Raw genomic sequence first — 19,564 nt, 5'->3', positions numbered from 1 at the left:
TAGTTCATCCAGCTCCCGCTCCAACTCCCTAACTCAGGCTGATAGGAGCTGCAGTTGGACGCACCTTTTGCAGGTGTGGTCATCAGGGACAACTGTGTTGACCCTGACTTCCCACATACTGCATACGGAGCGCACCACTGCTCTGACTGTCTCCCCCATACCTGAACTGGATTAATAAAATGTCTAAAAAGCACCTAGCGACCTTACCTTCTTCCCCTCAGCGAGCAATCACACAGGCTTACCGAAGTCCCCTTACGCTGAAGCCCACTTAGCCAAAGCCCAGGACTCTGCTTCCATAGATACATCTAAAGTGGAGAATGGGTTGAAACTTATGCAATCAATTATTTTGTGTTTTTTTTGTATTTTAGATCACTTTTTCAAAATTTGTGTTCACTTTGACACGAAAGAGTCTTTTTCTATTGATCCATGTCAAAAAAGCTAAATTAAATCCATTGTGATTCAGGGTTGTAAACCAAGAAAATGTGGAAACTTCCAAAGGAGGGGGAAGAATACTTTTTACAGGAACTGTATATTCTAGGACAAAGAGCACAGAATACGAGGATGTCCCTTTAGAACAGAGGTGAGGAGGAATTTCTTCAGCCAGAGGGTGGTGAATCTGGAATTTGTTGCCACAGTCAGCTGTGGAGGCCAAGTCAGTGGGTATATTTAATACAGAGGTTGATCGGTTCTGGATTAGTAAGGGTGTCAAAGGTTATGGCGAGAGGCAAGAGAATGGAATTGAGAGGGATAATAAACCAGCCATGATAGAACGGCAGAGCAGACTCGATGGCTGAATGATCTGATTCTGTTCCTATGTCTTATGATATCATTGAAAGGCCTAGATAGAGTAGACGTGGAGAAAATATTACCCATTGTGGGAGAGTTTCTGATTTGATAACTTTCCCTTTCAGATGCCAGTTTGATAGAATGTTTAATCTGTGTTTTGGGTAACTGGAGGAAATGTTATCAGCATATTCAAGGTCAGTTTAATAATTGCCCGCAATGTAACTGCTGTCACTCTCTTCAAATGTTACAAAACAATAAATTTTGCAATGTTTGTCAGTAGCATTAAACCTTATTCTGATCCTGTTAGAATTGTTGATGAGAATGGAGATTGTATCAAGGATTTAGTGCAGTGACAGTTTTGTTTTGTAAAGTGATCCAATGCCACTGTATGAATTGGAGCTGATTTCCTCATCCTAGATCCTGGGATTATTGTATTATCCATTGCAACCTAGAATTATACAGATTGAAAACCAAACTTGACCATTCTGACTCAGCAAGTTACCCACCAAGGAACTAGAAATGAAAGGGTTGATGTACGAGTTGTGTTTGATGGCTGTGGGTCTGGATTTACTGTAATCTAGAAGAATGGGGTGGGGGGGGGGAGAATCTCATTGAAACCTCTCCAACATTGAGGACATCTTAAATAGGTGAATCATTCCAACTGAATCACTTAACTGAACCAATCGCTTAACAAAAGTAAAAACCAGGAAAAAAAAATGGAACCCAAATCAGACCTCAGCAGAGGAAGTTTGGTGATTGAGAAATTTTTGAGCTTCTTTTACTGTCTTAAAAAGACAACTGGAATTATCAGAGAGGACAAGCCTGAATTTGGCAGGGAAGAACAGCGTTGGTTTAAGACCCATTCGAAAAAATTCAGACATCAGAGGTTAAAATGCCACTCATTCCTTCAAAACCTCGGGACTATAATCTTCAATGAAGCGAAATTGAAAACTTTTAAATTTAAACATGCCTTTTCGTCCAGCAACACGAACCAAACATTCCTTGATAATAACATAATGGAAACGCAGAATTACTGGCCGTGTATGATCCATTTTCAGATGCAAAGAGCGATGAGCGCGGTCAATTAATGGGGGTTCATCCAAAACTTCTTTGCCAAACACCTCGAATAGGAATTGAGAGAAGAACTTGATAGGATCATCCTCCTCAACATCTTCCAGGAGACCGATTTTCCATAGATTCTGTCTTGGCGAATGGTTTTCAAGGTAGGTAACTTTAAATTTATAATGATCCAGCTGTTGAGACATCGAAGCTAAATTTTGTATCAAAGTTGCAATCTTGCAATTGTGGCGGCTCATTTCCTAGCGTATGCGAACCGACTCACAATTAGATAGCCTACGGGGGTTTGCGAGCACAGAGCTTTGGAGCCTCTTCGCCATGGGGGGCCGGTTGACAGAGGCTTAAAAGTGAGGCTGAAGTTTTCGAATAAAGTTTTTCCTTCGACTGCAGTTACCGACTCCGTGTCGTAATTTTAGCGCTGCGTGTAGCACACCGCTACAATTGGTGACCCCGACGGTCCAAACGATTTTTGGACCAGAAATGACCGACGCCGCCTCTGTTCATGCGGTTTCGTTGAAACTGCCGGGTTTCTGGACACAGCGCCCGGACCTATGGTTCCAGCAAGCCGAAGCCCAATTCCACGTTCGCCGGATCACCTCAGAAGACACCCGCTACTACTACGTGGTGAGCTCCCTCGACCAGGACACAGCTGCCCAGGTCGCGGAGTTCGTACAGTCGCCCCCGGCAGACGGCAAGTACACGGAATTCAAAGCTCTGCTCCTCAGGACTTTCGGACTCTCACGGCGCGAACGGGCTGCCCGTTTACTGCACCTGGATGGCTTGGGCGACAGACCTCCATCGGCTTTAATGAATGAGATGTTGTCTCTGGCCGAGGGACACACAGGCCTCATGTTTGAGCAGGCATTCCTGGAGCAGCTGCCCGAGGACATACGCCTGCTGCTGTCCGACGCGGATTTCAGTGACCCCCGGAAGGTGGCAGCCCGGGCGGACTTGCTGTGGAACGCCAAAAAGGTGAGCAGGGCGTCCATCGCACAGATCTCCCAGCCACGCTCCCGGCAGCAAACCAGTCCAGGCCCGGCCGCAGAGCCCACTAACCCCCGGCCCAATGACCACTGGTGCTTCTACCACCAGCGGTGGGGCGCAGAAGCCCGCCGTTGCCGCCCGCCCTGCAAGTTCCCGGGAAACGCCAGGGCCAGCCGCCGCTGATGGCTACGGCGGCTGGCCATCGGGATAGCCTCCTGTATGTGTGGGATAGCAGGTCGGGACGCCGCTTTTTGGTCGATACTGGGGCTGAGGTCAGCGTTTTACCTCCGACGAGTTACGACACCCGCAGCAGGGCACCGGGTCCCCCCCTGAGGGCCGTGAATGGCAGCACAGTAAGGACCTATGGCACCCGTCAGGTGCAGCTACAGTTCGGCTCCAGCCAGTTCACGTGGGACTTCACACTGGCCGCCGTAGCCCAACCGCTTCTGGGTGCGGATTTTTTGCGAGCTCACAGCCTGCTGGTTGACCTGCCCAGGAAGAGACTGGTACACGCCGAGACCTTTCAGACGTTCTCCCTGGGCGCGGCCCAGTTGCCAGCCCCTCACCTCGGCTCCATCACGCTGTCCGACAACAACTTCACCAGGGTCCTGGCGGAGTTCCCATCGGTTCTGGCACCGCAGTTCACAGCAGCCATGCCCAGGCACGGCGTACAGCACCACATCCCGACACAGGGACCACCCCTCCATGCCCGTGCTCGGCGGCTTCCCCCGGACAAGCTCCGACTGGCGAAGGAGGAGTTCCAGAGAATGGAGGAATTGGGGATCATCCGGCGGTCCGACAGCCCCTGGGCTTCCCCCCTGCACATGGTGCCCAAAGCGACGGGGGGCTGGAGACCGTGCGGCGACTACCGCAGGCTGAACGAGGCTACCACACCGGACCGCTACCCTGTGCCGCACATTCAGGACTTTGCGGCAAACCTGCACGGCGCCCGGATCTTCTCCAAGGTCGACCTTGTCCGAGGGTACCATCAAATCCCGATGCATCCTGACGACGTCCCCAAAACGGCTCTCATCACCCCGTTTGGCCTCTTCGAGTTCCTCCGCATGCCGTTCGGCCTGAAGAATGCCGCACAGACGTTCCAGCGGTTAATGGACGCGGTGGGACGGGACCTGGACTTCGCGTTCATCTATTTGGATGACATCCTCATAGCCAGCGGCAGTCGTCAGGAGCATCTGTCCCACCTCCGTCAACTCTGCGCCCGACTGAGTGAGTACGGTCTTACAATCAACCCTGCCAAATGCCAGTTCGGACTTGATACCATTGACTTCCTGGGCCACAGGATTACTAAAGACGGGGCAACACCTCTGCCCGCTAAGGTAGATGCGGTCCGCCACTTCCCCCGACCCACCACGATCAAAGGCCTTCAGGAATTCGTAGGTATGGTCAATTTCTACCGCCGCTTCCTCCCTTCAGCTGCCCGGATCATGCGCCCCCTGTTCGCCCTGATGTCGGGTCCGAGCAAGGACATTACCTGGGACGAGGAGTCCGCCGCCGCTTTCGTTCAAACGAAGGAAGCTTTGGCTGACGCCGCAATGCTAGTACATCCCAGAATGGACACCCCTACCGCCCTCACAGTGGACGCATCAAACACGGCAGTCGGTGGGGTGCTGGAGCAACTCATCGCAGGTCGCTGGCAACCCCTGGCGTTTTTCAGCAAACACCTGCGGCCACCCGAGCTCAAGTACAGTGCTTTTGACCGGGAACTGTTGGCGCTCTACCTGGCAATCCGGCATTTCAGGTACTTCCTAGAAGGCCGGCCCTTCACCGCGTTCACGGACCACAAACCGCTTACCTTTGCGTTTACGAAAGCATCCGACCCCTGGTCATCCCGCCAGCAACGCCACCTGTCCTACATCTCTGAATACACAACGGATGTCCGGCACGTCTCGGGTAAGGACAATGTCGTGGCGGATGCGCTCTCTCGCCCTACCGTTCATGCCCTTTCCCAAGGGGTAGACTTTGAGGCACTGGCAGAGGCACAGCAGGTAGATGAGGAGATTCCGAGTTACAGGACTGCAGTCTCTGGTTTGCAGCTCCAGGACTTCCCCGTGGGCCCAGGTGAGAGGACCCTACTCTGTGACGTCGCCACCGACCGGCCCCGTCCGGTCGTCCCCGCAGCCTGGCGGCGACGTGTTTTCGACTCCATTCATAACTTGGCGCATCCCTCCATCCGGACAACTGTCCGGATGGTTTCCAGCAGGTTCGTTTGGCACGGACTCCGCAAACAGGTCAGTGAATGGGCCAGAACGTGCATGCACTGCCAGACGGCCAAGGTTCAGCGGCACACCAAAGCCCCACCGCAGCAGTTCCATCCCGCCCACCGGCGTTTCGACCACATTCATGTGGATATCGTGGGCCCCCTGCCAGTGTCGCAAGGAGCGCGGCACCTCCTGACTATCGTGGACCGGTTCACAAGATGGCCAGAGGCGGTCCCGCTCACCGACACCACCTCCGAATCTTGCGCCCGAGCCCTGCTCGCCACCTGGATATCCCGCTTTGGTGTACCAGCCCACATTACCTCCGACAGAGGCGCCCAGTTCACCTCCAGCCTGTGGTCAGCTATGGCCAGCCTTTTGGGGACTCAGCTGCACCACACCACTGCCTACCACCCACAGTCGAACGGGCTAGTGGAGCGTTTCCACCGTCACCTGAAGTCGGCCCTCATGGCCCGCCTGCGAGGAGCCAACTGGGCGGACGAGCTTCCCTGGGTCCTACTCGGCATTCGCACAGCGCCCAAGGACGACCTGCATGCCTCGTCGGCCGAGTTGGTATACGGCGCGCCCCTGGCCGTCCCCGGGGAGTTCCTACCAGCCCCAAGGGGGCAAGAGGAAGCTCCCGCAGCAGTCCTGGGCAGACTTCGCGAGAAGCTCGGTAACCTGGCCCCCATACCCACTTCACAGCATGGGCGGCACCCGACCTGCGTACCCAAAGACCTACGGAACTGTAAGTTTGTGTTTGTACGAAGGGGCGGGCATCGGCCGCCGCTGCAGCGGCCATACGAGGGGCCGTTTACGGTGCTCCGGAACAACGGGTCCACGTTCGTGCTGGACGTTGGGGGGAAGGAGGAGGTTTTCACGGTGGACCGCCTCAAGCCGGCCCATGTGGACCTGGCGCAACCGGCCGAGTTTCCGGCGCCTCGGCGCAGAGGCCGACCTCCCAAGCAGGTTCTGGCCCAGGCTGTGGACATTGGGGGGTGTATCGCCGGTTCTGGGGGGGGGTTATGTGGCGGCTCATTTCCTAGCGTATGCGAACCGACTCACAATTAGATAGCCTACGGGGGTTTGCGAGCACAGAGCTTTGGAGCCTCTTCGCCATGGGGGGCCGGTTGACAGAGGCTTAAAAGTGAGGCTGAAGTTTTCGAATAAAGTTTTTCCTTCGACTGCAGTTACCGACTCCGTGTCGTAATTTTAGCGCTGCGTGTAGCACACCGCTACACAATCTCTTTGCCGAGCACCTTGATCGAGTTCTGAGATTGTTGCTTGCTGCTGTTCAACTTCACGTTTAAGCAATCTAAAATTATCCTCCACTGTCTTTAAAACTCCTTGCAACACAGCAAATTTTTGCTTGAGTTTTTCATCAATAAGTTTCCACATCGCTTCAAAAGTTAACGGAGCTGGCTCAGATTTAGGGTCAGCACCTCTTTTCCCATTAGATCAAAGTCCTTTTCCATTCTTTGTTTCTCATGATCTGGTATACATTTCCAATGAATTAATGTCAAAGTCCAGAGTTATAACTATACCATAAACCTTGGTGTAGATATAAAAAAGAATAAATGAGGGTAGCTACAGGTAATAAAAGTAAAGGGAATGGAGCGAAACCAGATTAAGACTTCACTCTATGAGCGCCACCTGGAGACTCCCAGGTGATGCCTCAAGAAGGTGGCATCATTCAACAGGTAACCTCACCATCCAAGATTTGCTTTCTTCTCATTGCTGCCATCAGCGAGGAAGTACAGGACCCTGAAGACACTCACTGACTGCTTTAGGAACAGTTTCTTCCCTCTGCCATCAGATCTCTGAACAGACAATGAACCCATGAACACTACTTCACCGCTTTTTTCCTTTTTTTGCTCTCTTTTGGGACTACTGGTCTCAGACCCCTCTACCATAGGAAACATCTTCTCCACATCCACTCTGTTAACTCCTTTCAACATTCCATAGATCAGAGGACACAGCCTCCGAATTGAGGGACGTCCATTTGGAACTGAGATGAGAAGGAATACCTTTAGTCAGAGGGTGATGATCTATGGAATTCATTGCCATTGGCGGCTGTGAAGGCCAAATGATTGGTTATATTTATAGTGGTGTCAAAGGTTACAGGGAGAAGGCAGGAGAATGGGGTTGAGAGGAGAAAATAAATCAGCTATGATGGAATGGCAGAGCAGATGGGCCAAATGGTTTAATTCTGCACCTACAGTATGCCTTACGGTCTTATGGTCTGACTTTCTGTTTTGTGACCTGTAGTTTGATGGGAGGTGGGGGGAGGGTTAGAGGGAGGGAGGTGGGGGGTGGGGGTTGGCGAGCCTGTCTGAGATACTAAAGGGCTGATTTGTGAACTGTAGTTTGATGGGGGGGTGTGGTAGAGGGAGTGTGGGGTGGGGGTTGGAGAGCTTGTCTGAGATACCAAAGTGCTGGTTTGTGAACTGCATTTTGATGGACTCCTGATTAACAGACTCTTTGGTGTTTCTGCTGCTCCTCACATGGTGGAGTGGGGGTGAAGAATCGATTCTTCTGCTGTTGCGAGTTGGGGGGAGCAGAGGATTGATGCTTTTGCTGCTGCTTGTGTGTCTCTGGGTCTTTGATGTTTCTATTATTTTATGGGGTTTCCCTGTTTTGTGGATGTCTGTGAGGAGTACGAATTTCAGTCTGTGTGCTGTATTCATTCTCTGATATTAAATTTACCTTTGAACCGTAGAAATAGTGGAATGTAGATGTGATTTGACAACTTCTCTATGATGTCTGAGCCCATTATTAAAATGACAGGATCCACCTGTTCAAAATTTACTCACTCTCAATACAAACTAAACTTCATTATCTTCACGAAATTTATTACAAGGATGTTGCAGGACTGGGGGCACCTGAGTTAGACAGAAAGATTAAATTGGTTAAGACTTTATTCCTTGGAAAGTAGAAGATTCGTGAGAGTTTGACAGAGGTATACATAATTATGAGGGGTATAGAGGCTTTTTCCACTGAGGTTGGGTGGGACTACAACCAGAAATCATGGGTTAAGGGCGAAAGCTGAAAAGTTTAAAAGGAACATGAGGAGAACCTTATTCACTGAGAGGGTGGTGAGAGTGTGGAATGAGCTGCCGGTACAAGTGTACATGCGATCTCGATTTCAACATTTAAGAGAAGTTTGGATAGGTACGTGGATGGCAGGGGTACGGACGGCTGTGGTCCCAGTGCTGGTCAATGGGAGTACGCAGTTTAAATGGTTCAGCATGTACTAGATGAGCCAAAGGGCCTGTTTTTATGCTGTACTTTTCTATGACTCTATCTAAGAAGAAAACACAGAATCTGAGAATATCATTTTTCAATTTCAATCTGCAGGACTGGGTTGTTATTTCATCAGATTCTCCATCAGTTTTCTGTTTTTTTCCACTCTTTGCTCCCATACCAGGGTGTCACAATAGTGAAGCAGTTACAGCTATGCTGTTACAGCTCGAGATGATGGTGCTCAGAGGTAAATCCTCTGTAAGGAGTTTGTACATCCTCCCTATGGAATGCATTGTTTCAAAGGTACATTTAATGTCAGAGAAATGTATGGAATATACACCCTGAAATTCTTTTTCTTCACAAGTATCCATGAAAACAGAGGAGTGCCTCCAAAGAATGAATGACAGTTAAATGTTAGAACCCCAAAGTGCCCCCTAGCTCCCCTCCCTCCTGCGCACAACTGGCAGTAAGTAACAACCCGCCCTCCCCCACCAACAAAAAAAAGCAATAGCACCCGCCACCAATCACTGGAGCGTGAGCAAATCGATAGCACAGACACAGACTTGCAGCACCCCAAAGACTACTAGTCCACCCAGTATTCGACATACCACAAGCTCTCTCCCTCTCCCTGATAAGGGAGAAAGTGGTGTCTCTGTTTCACAGCAACAGTGGAGGCATAACAAACAACTTGCTGGTTTATGATGTTAAAAGTCCATTGCATCGCTTTTTCTGAGCTCTGTGCCCAAAGATCTCTGGTATCTGAGCATACAGCCTTCGATCTTCCATCTCTCACGACACACGGATCTCCCGCCCGGACACAGACCTCCGATACCCTGTCTCCAGAGCCACAAAATCTGGGTCCACTGAAGCTCTTAGGCCGAGTCCTTGGCGTACCGAATAACAACCATTCGTGAAACCCCGAGAGCAGGGCCCATCCCCGCAAGAACGGTAACCAGCGTGTAACTCCAGGTCAGGGTCTTTAAAAGAACCCGGAAAGGGAAAAATAAAAATACTGAAGATGGAAATAGAGCTGTCTCCAAAGGAATTGCCAATGATTTTCATCAGGTTTTTCAAGTTTTAAAAATTATTTATTAAGATAAAGCGTGGAATAGGTTCTTCTGACACTTTGAACCATGCTGCACAGCAATGCCCAGATTTTATCCTAAGCTAATCTAGGACAATTTACAATGACCAATTAACCTACCAACCAGTACATCTTTGGATTGTGGGAGGAAACTGGAACACCCGGAGGAAACCCACGCAGTCACAGGGGGAAAGTAAAAACCCTTAAAGGCAGTGGTGGGAATTGAACCTGGATCACCTCTACAACAAAGTGTTGAGCTAATCACTGTGCTACCGCACCACACAGTTTCTTCCCAACATCCAAAGACATACCATTCAGTAGCTTAATTACTCATTGTAAATAGTTCCATGATTAGGGTTAAGTTGGGCATTGCTGGGCTATGTAGCTCAAAGGGCCGGAGATTGAAAAGGTCAGGGTGTCGGGGCTGGAGGCGAGGGACAGGCTGGCTCAGCTCACTGTTCCATGAGGTTTTTCCATGAGTGTGCTGAACTGAGGCTGAAATGGGCTCCTGTATCGGCTGCTGTGATGATTGGCTTTGTGGCTGTGGACTTTCACAAACTTCAGTTCTGAATTTCACTTGCTTACTTTTATTGTTTGCACCATTTGTTTTTTTCTGCACGTTGGCTGTTTGACAGCCTTTTTTCAAATGGGTTCCTTCAGGTTTAGTTGTTTTGTGGCTGCCTGTAAGGAGACGAATCTCAAGGTTGTATATAGTAGACATACTTTGATAATAAATGTACTTTGAACTATCCAAAACTCCACCTGCTTTTCACACTCATATTTTGAGTCTGCTCCTCACCAGTATATACTGACACCCAACGTATACAGTGGTTCTACTTTTTCTGTCTGGACACCTGGACTGATTTAGTGAGATCCAAGTTGACGTCAAACATATTTTCAATTGTAAATCAAAGTTCAGAACAATTGTGGTGGAGATGTTGCCAACCTGTAGTGACTGAGGTCTGTAAGTGAGGAAATCGAGGATCCACTTAGTGGCGTTTTTACTCCAAAAGCTCATGGTACTTGCAGTAGTGGCTTCTAGTATCTACATGAAGATCTGTCCCAAAGTCAAAGTTCAAAGTAAATTTATTATCAAGATACATATACAGTATGTCACCATATACAACCCTGAGATTCATTTTCTTGCAGGCATACATAATAAATCCATAATAAAATAATAATAGAATCACATCAAATTTGGCATTCAGCCAAGTAGAGAAGACAACTCTATTTGTATTCAAATACAAACAGAAAAAAGGAATAATGATAAATAAATAAATAAATAAATAAATAAACAATAAATATGGAGAGCATGTGATAGAGTGTCCTTGAATGTGGGTATATTTCAATGATGGGGCAAGTGAAGTTGAGTGACCCACAGCCGCAACCTTCCTGGGATCCATCAAATCCCTCTGATGCTCTTCTCCTTCCCTTTCTACCATGGTCTTCTGTCCTCTTCTATCAGATTCCCCCTTCTCCAGCCCTTCATCTTTTTCACCAATTAATTTCCCAGCTCTTTACTTCACCCTTCCCCCTCTCCTGGTTTCACCTGTCACCTTGTACTTCTACCCCTCCCCACACCTTACTCTGATTTCTCATCTTTCTTTCCAGTCCTGATGAAGGGTCTTGGCCCGAAATGTCAACTGATTATACATACATGCTGCCTGGCCTGCTGAGTTCCTCCAGCATTTTGTGTGTGTTGCTTTGAGTGAAGTTATCTCCTTTGTTTCAAGAACCTGCTGGGTGAGGGGTAGTAACTGTTCCTGAATCTGATGGTGTGTGTCCTGAGGCTCCAGTACCTTCTTCCTGATGGCAGCAGCGAGAAGAGAGCATGTCCTGGGGAGGGTGGTGTTGTCCCTGATGATGGATGCTGCTTGCCTGCGGCAATGTTTCATGTAGGTGTGTTCAATGGTGGGGAGGGCTTTACCTGTGATGGACCGGACTGTGTTCTGTATCTTATTGTGGTTTTCGTTGCAGTGCCTCAGAGCTGGAGTAACAATTATTTCATTTGCCTTTACACATGTTCTGGAAATGACATTAAACAATCTTGACAGCAATCAGAGGGTGGAGGAACCCAGGAGCAGCCTGCCTCTCCACTGCTGCTGCTGGTGAACGTGCAAAACATGCCTCATATCCTGGTATGAGACACCAATGCCTTTGAACGGAAAAGTCATGCAAAAGGTAGTCGATTTGGCCCAGTCCATCATGGGTAAAGCCCCCCACCAACTATTGAGTACATCTACATGAAATGCTGTTGTAGGAAATCAGCATCCATCAACAGAGATCCTCACCACCCAGGACATGATCTCTTCTCACTGCTGCCATCAGGTAGAAGGTACAAGAGACTCAGGATTTGCACCACCAGGTTCTAAAACAGTTACTATCCCTCAATCATCAGGTTCTTGAATAAAAGGGGATAACTACACTCACTTGCCCCATCATTGATAAGTTCCCACAACCAACAATCTCACATTAAGGACTCTTTATCTCATAATCCCATTTTCTCGTTATTTATTGCTATTTACTTATATTTGCTTTCTTATATTTACTTTATATTTGCATTTGCAGTTTGTTTTCTGCACTCTGGTTGATCTTTCATTGATCCTGTTACAGTTACTATTCTATAGATTTGCTTAGTATGCCAGCGGAAACAAATTTCAGGATTGTATATGGTGAATTTTCGTTATAACATTAATTTGAACTTTCAGCATTACAATGGAGTCTAAATTAGACGGAATGCATGGAATCAACATATTCTAACGGTGTCACTCCAAACATGCCCGAGGAATTCTCAGCAGCTTGGGTCTGGTTTACCAAACTTTTACTTTACAATGAAGGTGATTCGGAATTGTCAGCCTTTGAAGGTCATTTCAATTCTGGATAGTTTTATTTGTTGAAAACATAACTCACGCCCACTGACATAAAGCATTGGTAAGAACTCCAAAGGGCGGTCCGTAATGAGACTGACCCAAATGTATAAAAGTCGTCAGCGAGTGTGAACTTCAATCGGGACTTCAATTGCCCTTAATTTAAGGGTAGTTTACTGTTTGAATCTGGTGGAAGTGGTACAACTGTGAATTTTGAGATACAGCCTCACTTGCTTCTTTTCCAGAATCTGCGTACTCTGTCACCATGAGTTTTGGGGAACCGCTGACAACTTTGTTGGTTGTTTTATTGAGCGTCCTGCTTCTGGTGAGATTCTTTCAAAACAACCAGCGGCAGAAAGGCAGGCTTCCCCCGGGTCCTCCTGCCCTCCCGATCGTCGGCAACGTTCTCCAACTGGATTTCAAAGCACCCCACAAAACCTTCATCAAGGTAGGGACAACGTCTGTATTATTTAAATTACACACAGAGATAAATTTGTAAAAAAATACTTCCCCCACTTGAGGCAGCTTTCTTTGACAGAACCGCCGAAGCAGTTGCGTGAGGGATGGTTATTTCAAATGTAAATCGCGGCATCAAATTACCTGTATCTCGCTATTATCAACCCGCACAAAATGCTGGAGGAACTCAGCAGGCCAGGCGGCATCCATGGGCAAGTGTAGTGTCGACTGTACTCTTCCAGAGGTGCTGCCTGGCCTGCCGAGTTCCTCCAGCATTTTGTGTGTGTTGCTCGGGTTTCCGACATCTGCTGATTCTCTCTCGTTTGCGACCTGGCTATTGAACAGTAAAATGCAAAACTCTCAGGCACATACATATGGCTAGGGTGCCTAAGACTTTGCACAGTACTGTGGTGACTTAATGTATTGCATTGTACTTGCAAAAAGAAAAGAAATGTCATGACATGTGAGTGATGATAACCTGGTTCTGATATGGGTCTTTATTGTGGACTGAGAGTGGGAGGGGGAGTCACGATTGGGAAAGGGGAAGGAAGAGGGGAGGGTGTGGGAAGCACCACAGACGTTCTATACTGATCAATACACCAACGGTTTGGAATCAGATCACCTTGCCTGGGGTCTCAAGGCTGGATGCGTCTGCACCCATGCCACCCCTGCCCCTGGCACTCCTTCTCTGCCACCCGTCCCAGGGCACTCCACCCTCACCATTCCAAAATTCCTTTTCTCCGGCCAGTTTTACAAACTCGTCGTCAGCTCCCTATTGACAAATACAGTTCAGTGCCTAAGCCGTTTGGTCCCTGAAAGGAAAATTGCTGTGGGTCTTATCTCTCCTCTAGTTAAACTGATTGACGAACATCGTATGGAGTATAAAATGTTATATAACAATATACATTCCTGTATCCCCACAGCTGAGTGAGCAGTATGGCCCCGTGTTCACCTTCTGGTTCGGCAGCTTCCCTGCGGTGGTGGTGTGTGGTGCCGAAGCGATGAGAGAGGCCCTGATTGACCACGGGTATGACTTCAGTGGCCGATATCTCTTACCCGTCATGGATAAAATTACAGAGGGTTTTGGTAAGGGAATTTTTAAGTTAACTCGAGTTATTTTGTTGCTGCTTCTGCTCTCTGGAAATCTGAATATTTTTGTTATCTATACACTTCATCATCATCATCATCAGGTGCCATGCCCAGTTTGAGTTTTGACTGCCATGGCCCAAACACTCCTGCTTCAGGTCAAGTGGATCAATCCATCAGTATTCATTTCCAGATCTCTGGCTGCTGTCTCCATCATCAATTGTCTTTGCCTTCCTCTTGCTTTCTTCCCTTCAATCTTTCCCATAATTACTGTGCATTCTAACTCCTCTTTCCTAAACATGTGTCCAACGTGTTTCCTAAACACGTTGCCTTTTCATGATCTCGTACATCATTTCTCTTTTTGTGCTTGCTCTGTTCTTAACATCCTAGTTAGATACTCGTTTCGTCCATGATATTCTTTGCATCCTCCTCAAAAAGCACATCTCTGCTGCTTCAATTTGTTCCCTTGTTACTGGATATTGTCCAATGTTCAGAGCCATGTAACATAACTGGATAAACGTAACATTTCAGTGCTCTGAGACGGGTTGTCATGCCTAGTTTAGTGTTGGTCAGTATACTTTTCATTCTCATAAAGGTGCCTTTTGCCATCCCTATTCATCTTTTGATGTCCATGTCGCACCTGCCATCTGATGTCACCAAGCTTCATAAGCAGCAAAAGTTCTGTACTTGCTTTATGTCTTCCCCGTTTATCCTCAGCCTACAGATAGGATTCTCCTTCTTTTTGGATATCACCATCCATTCTGTCTTTCTGCCATTGACAGACAGACCCATTTTTGCTCTTGCTTCAACAACTATATCAATTAAGTTTTGTAGTTCTTCCTCTGTACTTGCAATTAGCAGTGTCATTCGCATATCTGAAATTATTGATGTTTTTCACTGCCAACTTTGATACCCAAGATGTCTGTTATTTTTTGTAATATTGTTTCACTGTACACATTAAATAAATTGGGGGAGAAAACACAGCCTTGTCTAACACCTCTCTTGATTTTCATAAACTGACTCACTTCTCCATCTATTCTTACAGTGACAGTTTGTTCCCAGTACAGATTTCTGATTAGGCGGAGGTCTTTTGAATCTAGATCTAGAGTGTCCTGTAGTATTTCAAATAACTTATTGTGTCTCACTTTATCAAACAAATCTTTTTGCACTTGAATAGCTCGTGTTCTGATAGTATCCTTAATATCAATATCGTGTTTCTTGTACCTTTGTCTTTCACAAAACCACATTGTTCTTTACCTGTTTCAGCTTGTATCTTACTTTTAGTTCTTGTCATCAAAATTCTTAGAAGTATCTTGGTGATATGACTTATTAAACTTATGGTCCTATGTAATTCACATTCTATTGCTCCAGGTTTCTTAGGAAGAGTGATAAATACTGATTTTTCATCTCTTCTGATATTATTCCAGTCTCATAAATGTCATTGATTAAATCAGTAAGTTTTTCAAATCCATAATCTTCAAGGGTGATAATTTGTTCTATTACTAATTCATCAGGACCTGCTGCCTTTCCTTTCTTCATCTTATTTATTGCATTACGAACTTCAGATTTTAAAATACTTGGACCTTCAATGTTCCTCTTAATTTCTGGTTTGTTTGTTTTTTGCCTCGATCGTCTTCAAACAATACCTGAATATACTCAGTCCATCTGTTCATAATCTCATCTTTTTCCAAGATAATGGTACCATCCTTTGCTTTCAAACATCCACCCAAAGAACAGAGGAACTTTTTACCAACGATATCCTTGATTTGTAGGTGTAACTTTCTTGGATCAGTAATAAGAGTTCTTCCTAATTACTCACATTCCTGGTTTAACCATTCTTCTTTGTTTTTTTGACGTATGCTTTTAACTTTTTTTATCTAAGAACTTATATTCTATAGGATTTGCTTTCTTCTGTCTCCTTTCTCCCATTAGATTTTTATTCCATTTATTCTTTGTGCTTTTTTCTTTTTTAGGAATCACTGACTTTGATGATTCTACTAAGGTATCCTTCAGAGAGTTAAACTTCATTTCTACATGATCGCTATCATCTTCAACAGATTCTATTTCTAGACTTTGAAATCTATTCCTGCCTTCAATTGTAAATTTTTATCTTAAGTTTTCTTCTTTAGTTAATTGCGAGTAGTCAAGGGATTTTTCAGGTTTTTGTTTCTTTTGTTTTTTAAGCTTTACTTTTACATGACATATTACTGGATTATGGTCACTATTACAGTCTGCACCTGGATATGTTTTGCATTGAGTCACTGAGTTCCTAAATCTTTGCAATTCATAGTAATAGTCAATATGATTTCTGGTGTTATCACCTGGGCTCTTCCAGGTCCATAAGCATCTTGAATGGTTTTTAAAGTTCATAATGAAATTCATAATGAGCTAATTATTCACCTTGCACCATTCTACATATTCCTTGCCTCTTTCATTTCTTTCCCCTAGTCCAAATTTTCCTATGGTATTTCCATCAGCAACTTGTCCTACTTTAGCATTTAGATCTCCCATGACAATAACAATATCTTGAGATTTGCATCCATTCTTTGCTTGTTCAAGCTCTTCATAGAATTTATCTATATCCTCATTTGTTCCATCTGTTGCTGGTGCATATACTTGTTTAATTGCTAAATCAAATGGTTGTCCTCTGAATCAAACAAGGAACACTCTTTCTGATATTGCCCAATATCCTAAAACACTTTTTGCCATGTTTTCATCCATAAGAATTCCTACTCCATTAGTATGGGATGCTCCACAAGAATAAATTAGTATTTCATTTCTATTCTGACATGTTCCAGTACCTGTCCAACGAACTTCGCTAATTCCCATGATGTTAATCTTTAGTCTTTCCATTTCATTTATCACATTGTCCAATCTTCCTGCTTTATATAGGGTTCTTATGTTCCAGGTGGCAATAATTTTCTTTTGTGTTACTTGAATTTTATGAGCAGTAGCTTGATGACGGTCGGGGATCCCCTGCTGCCGAGTGAAGCATCTTTAGAATTGTCTTGAAGATCCTCTTGACGCTGTTGTTGTGCAATACATTTTGTGAGTTTGACCATGGTTTTCTTAGCAAATAGATTCTAGGAAACCTAGTATCTAACAAAGGTGGTTTGCTATTGCCTTCTGTTGAGCAAACTAAAGAAATCGTTATTTCTCTTACCAGATGTTCATCAGTCTGTACTATAGCCTTTGACATTTGAGGTCCTAGCTCACCCACCTTCTCCGTCATAAGTGCAGTTACTGAACCTGCCGGATCTGTCATTGGCCTTCACTCATATCCTGATCAGGAACCCTTGCTGGTGCTACCATTCCGGGTCAGAGCGGCCCTGGGAGTAATGAATGACTAAGGGGTAACTCCACTTTCCCTAAAGATCTGTAAGTCCCCAATCAGAGCCTCATCACCGGTTGTAGTTTAGAGTCATACCCAGGACTAATTTATACACTTGGGGCTGTTAATGCTGCTGAAAGAGATGGCACTTGCTGGTCGTTCTTAGATATAATTTTAATATATTATTTAGAAATAACAGTGTGGAACAGGGACTTTGGGCTCAAGAAGCCACACTGCCTAGTTAGTAGGCTAATCACAGGACAATTTACTATGACCAATTAATTGATTCGTATAAGTTTTCGGCACAGAACAGGACCTTTGACCCTTCTAGTCCGCGCCAACAGATTTAATCTGCCTATTCCCACGGACTTGCACCCGGACCATAGCCCTCAGTACCCCTACCACACATGTACCTGTCCAAACTTCTCAAACATTGAAATTGAGCTCGCATGCACCACTTGCGCTGACAGCTCATTCCACGCTCTTCTGACCCTCTGACTAAAGAGGTTTCCCCTCATGTTCACCTTAAGCTTTTCAACCTTTCACCCTTAACCAATAACCTCTAATTGTAGTCCCACCCAATCTCAGGGGGGAAAGACTGCTTGCATGTTTTCTATTTATATCCCTCATAATTTTGTATACCTGTATTAAATCTCCTATCAATCTTCTACATTTCAAAGAATAATTCCTAACCTATTGAATCTTTCCATATAACTTGGGTCCTCCAGTTCAGCAATGTCCCTGCAAATTTCCTGTGTACTTTTTCAATCATATTTATATCTTTCCTCTAGGTAGGTAACCAAAACTGTACAGAGTGCACCAAATTAGGGCTCACTGACATCTTCAATTTCAACACAACATCTCACCTCCTCTACTCAGTACTTTGTTTTAAGAAGGCCAACGTGACAAAAGCATTCTTCACAACTCTCTCGACATTTCCCACCATTTCAGATGAATGCTCAGCTCCCTCTGTTCTACTAACCTACTATTCCATATGTCTGTGGACTGTGGGAGAAAACCAGAGCACCCAGTGGAAACCCAAGCCACTGAGAAGGTAGCGCTGAGTATCCCGTACGCTGATGTTACTTCCACGACACTGCCTGAGAAGAGTGTTCCAGGATTTAGAACGTGACAATGAACGTGGGTATCGCGGCTGAGATACCTCTCTACCAAAGGAGGTGTAAGGGATGGGAGCCATGGGAACAGGTGGTGGTTGGTCATACGAGCAGCTGGTGCAGATCACAAGTCCTGGTTATGCAACCACTGACACCAGGCAATCTCTGAAAAATATTGATCATGGCTGGGTTCACCAATCTTGTAAAGTCCCTGCCCAAAAGTAGGCAATGACAACCAGTTCTGCAGAAGAATCTACCAAGAACAATTACTGTGAAGGGACCATGATTGCCTATATCATACAACATGTCACATAATGAAGATGTTGATGAAGGAATACTGATATATATCCAAGGATCTGTGCAATGAATGGAAGGACACTAGGGAGTGTGGTGGAACAGAAGGACCTCAGATTCAGATTCATCACGTGAACATTGAAATATACTGTGAAATGTGTAATTGGTGCTAACAGCCAATACACCCAAGGATGAGCTGGGGACAGCCTGCAAGTGTTGCCACACATTCCGACACTAACATGTCCGCAATGTTCCGCAGGACAACAAAACTAGACACCAGCAAAATGTGCCTTAGGAGTACAAAGAGTCCTGATAACGAGTCTCAGTACAAAATGCCCACTATTTATTCCTTTCCATAGATGCTGCCTGACCAGTTCCCTCAGCATTTTGTGTCTGTGTGCTGCTGTGGATTTCCAGCATCTGCAGATTTTCAAGTTAAATCAAGTCAAGTCACTTTTCTTGTCATTTCGACCATAACTGTTGGTACAGTATGTAGTAAAAATGAGACAATGTTTTTCAGGACCATGGTGTTACATGACATAGTACAAAAATTAGACTGAACTACATAAAAAAACAACTCAGCAAGCTACACTAGACTACAGACCTATACAGGACTGCATAAAGTGTACAAAAACAGTGCAGGCATTACAATAAATAATAAACAGGACAACAGGGCAGTAAGGTGTAAGTCCAGGCTCTGAGTATTGAGGAGTCTGGTAGCTTGGCAGAAGAAACTGTTATAGTCTGGTCGTGAGAACCCGAATGCTTCGGAGCCTTTTCCCAGATGGCAGGAGGGAGAAGAGATTGTATGAGGGGTGCATGGGGTCCTTCATAATGCTGTTTGCTTTGTGGATGCAGCGTGTGGTGTAAATGTCTGTAATGACAGGAAGAGAGACCCAGATGATCTTCTCAGCTGACATCACTGTCCGCTGCAGGGTCTCGCGATCCGAGATAGTGAAATTTCCGAACCAGGCTGTGATGCAGCTGCTCAGGATACTCTCAATACAACCCCTGTAGAATGTGAT

This window comes from Hypanus sabinus, chromosome 11 (assembly GCF_030144855.1).
Source record: "Hypanus sabinus isolate sHypSab1 chromosome 11, sHypSab1.hap1, whole genome shotgun sequence".
Taxonomy (NCBI): domain Eukaryota; kingdom Metazoa; phylum Chordata; class Chondrichthyes; order Myliobatiformes; family Dasyatidae; genus Hypanus; species Hypanus sabinus.
Note: the sequence above shows the minus strand (reverse complement) of the source record.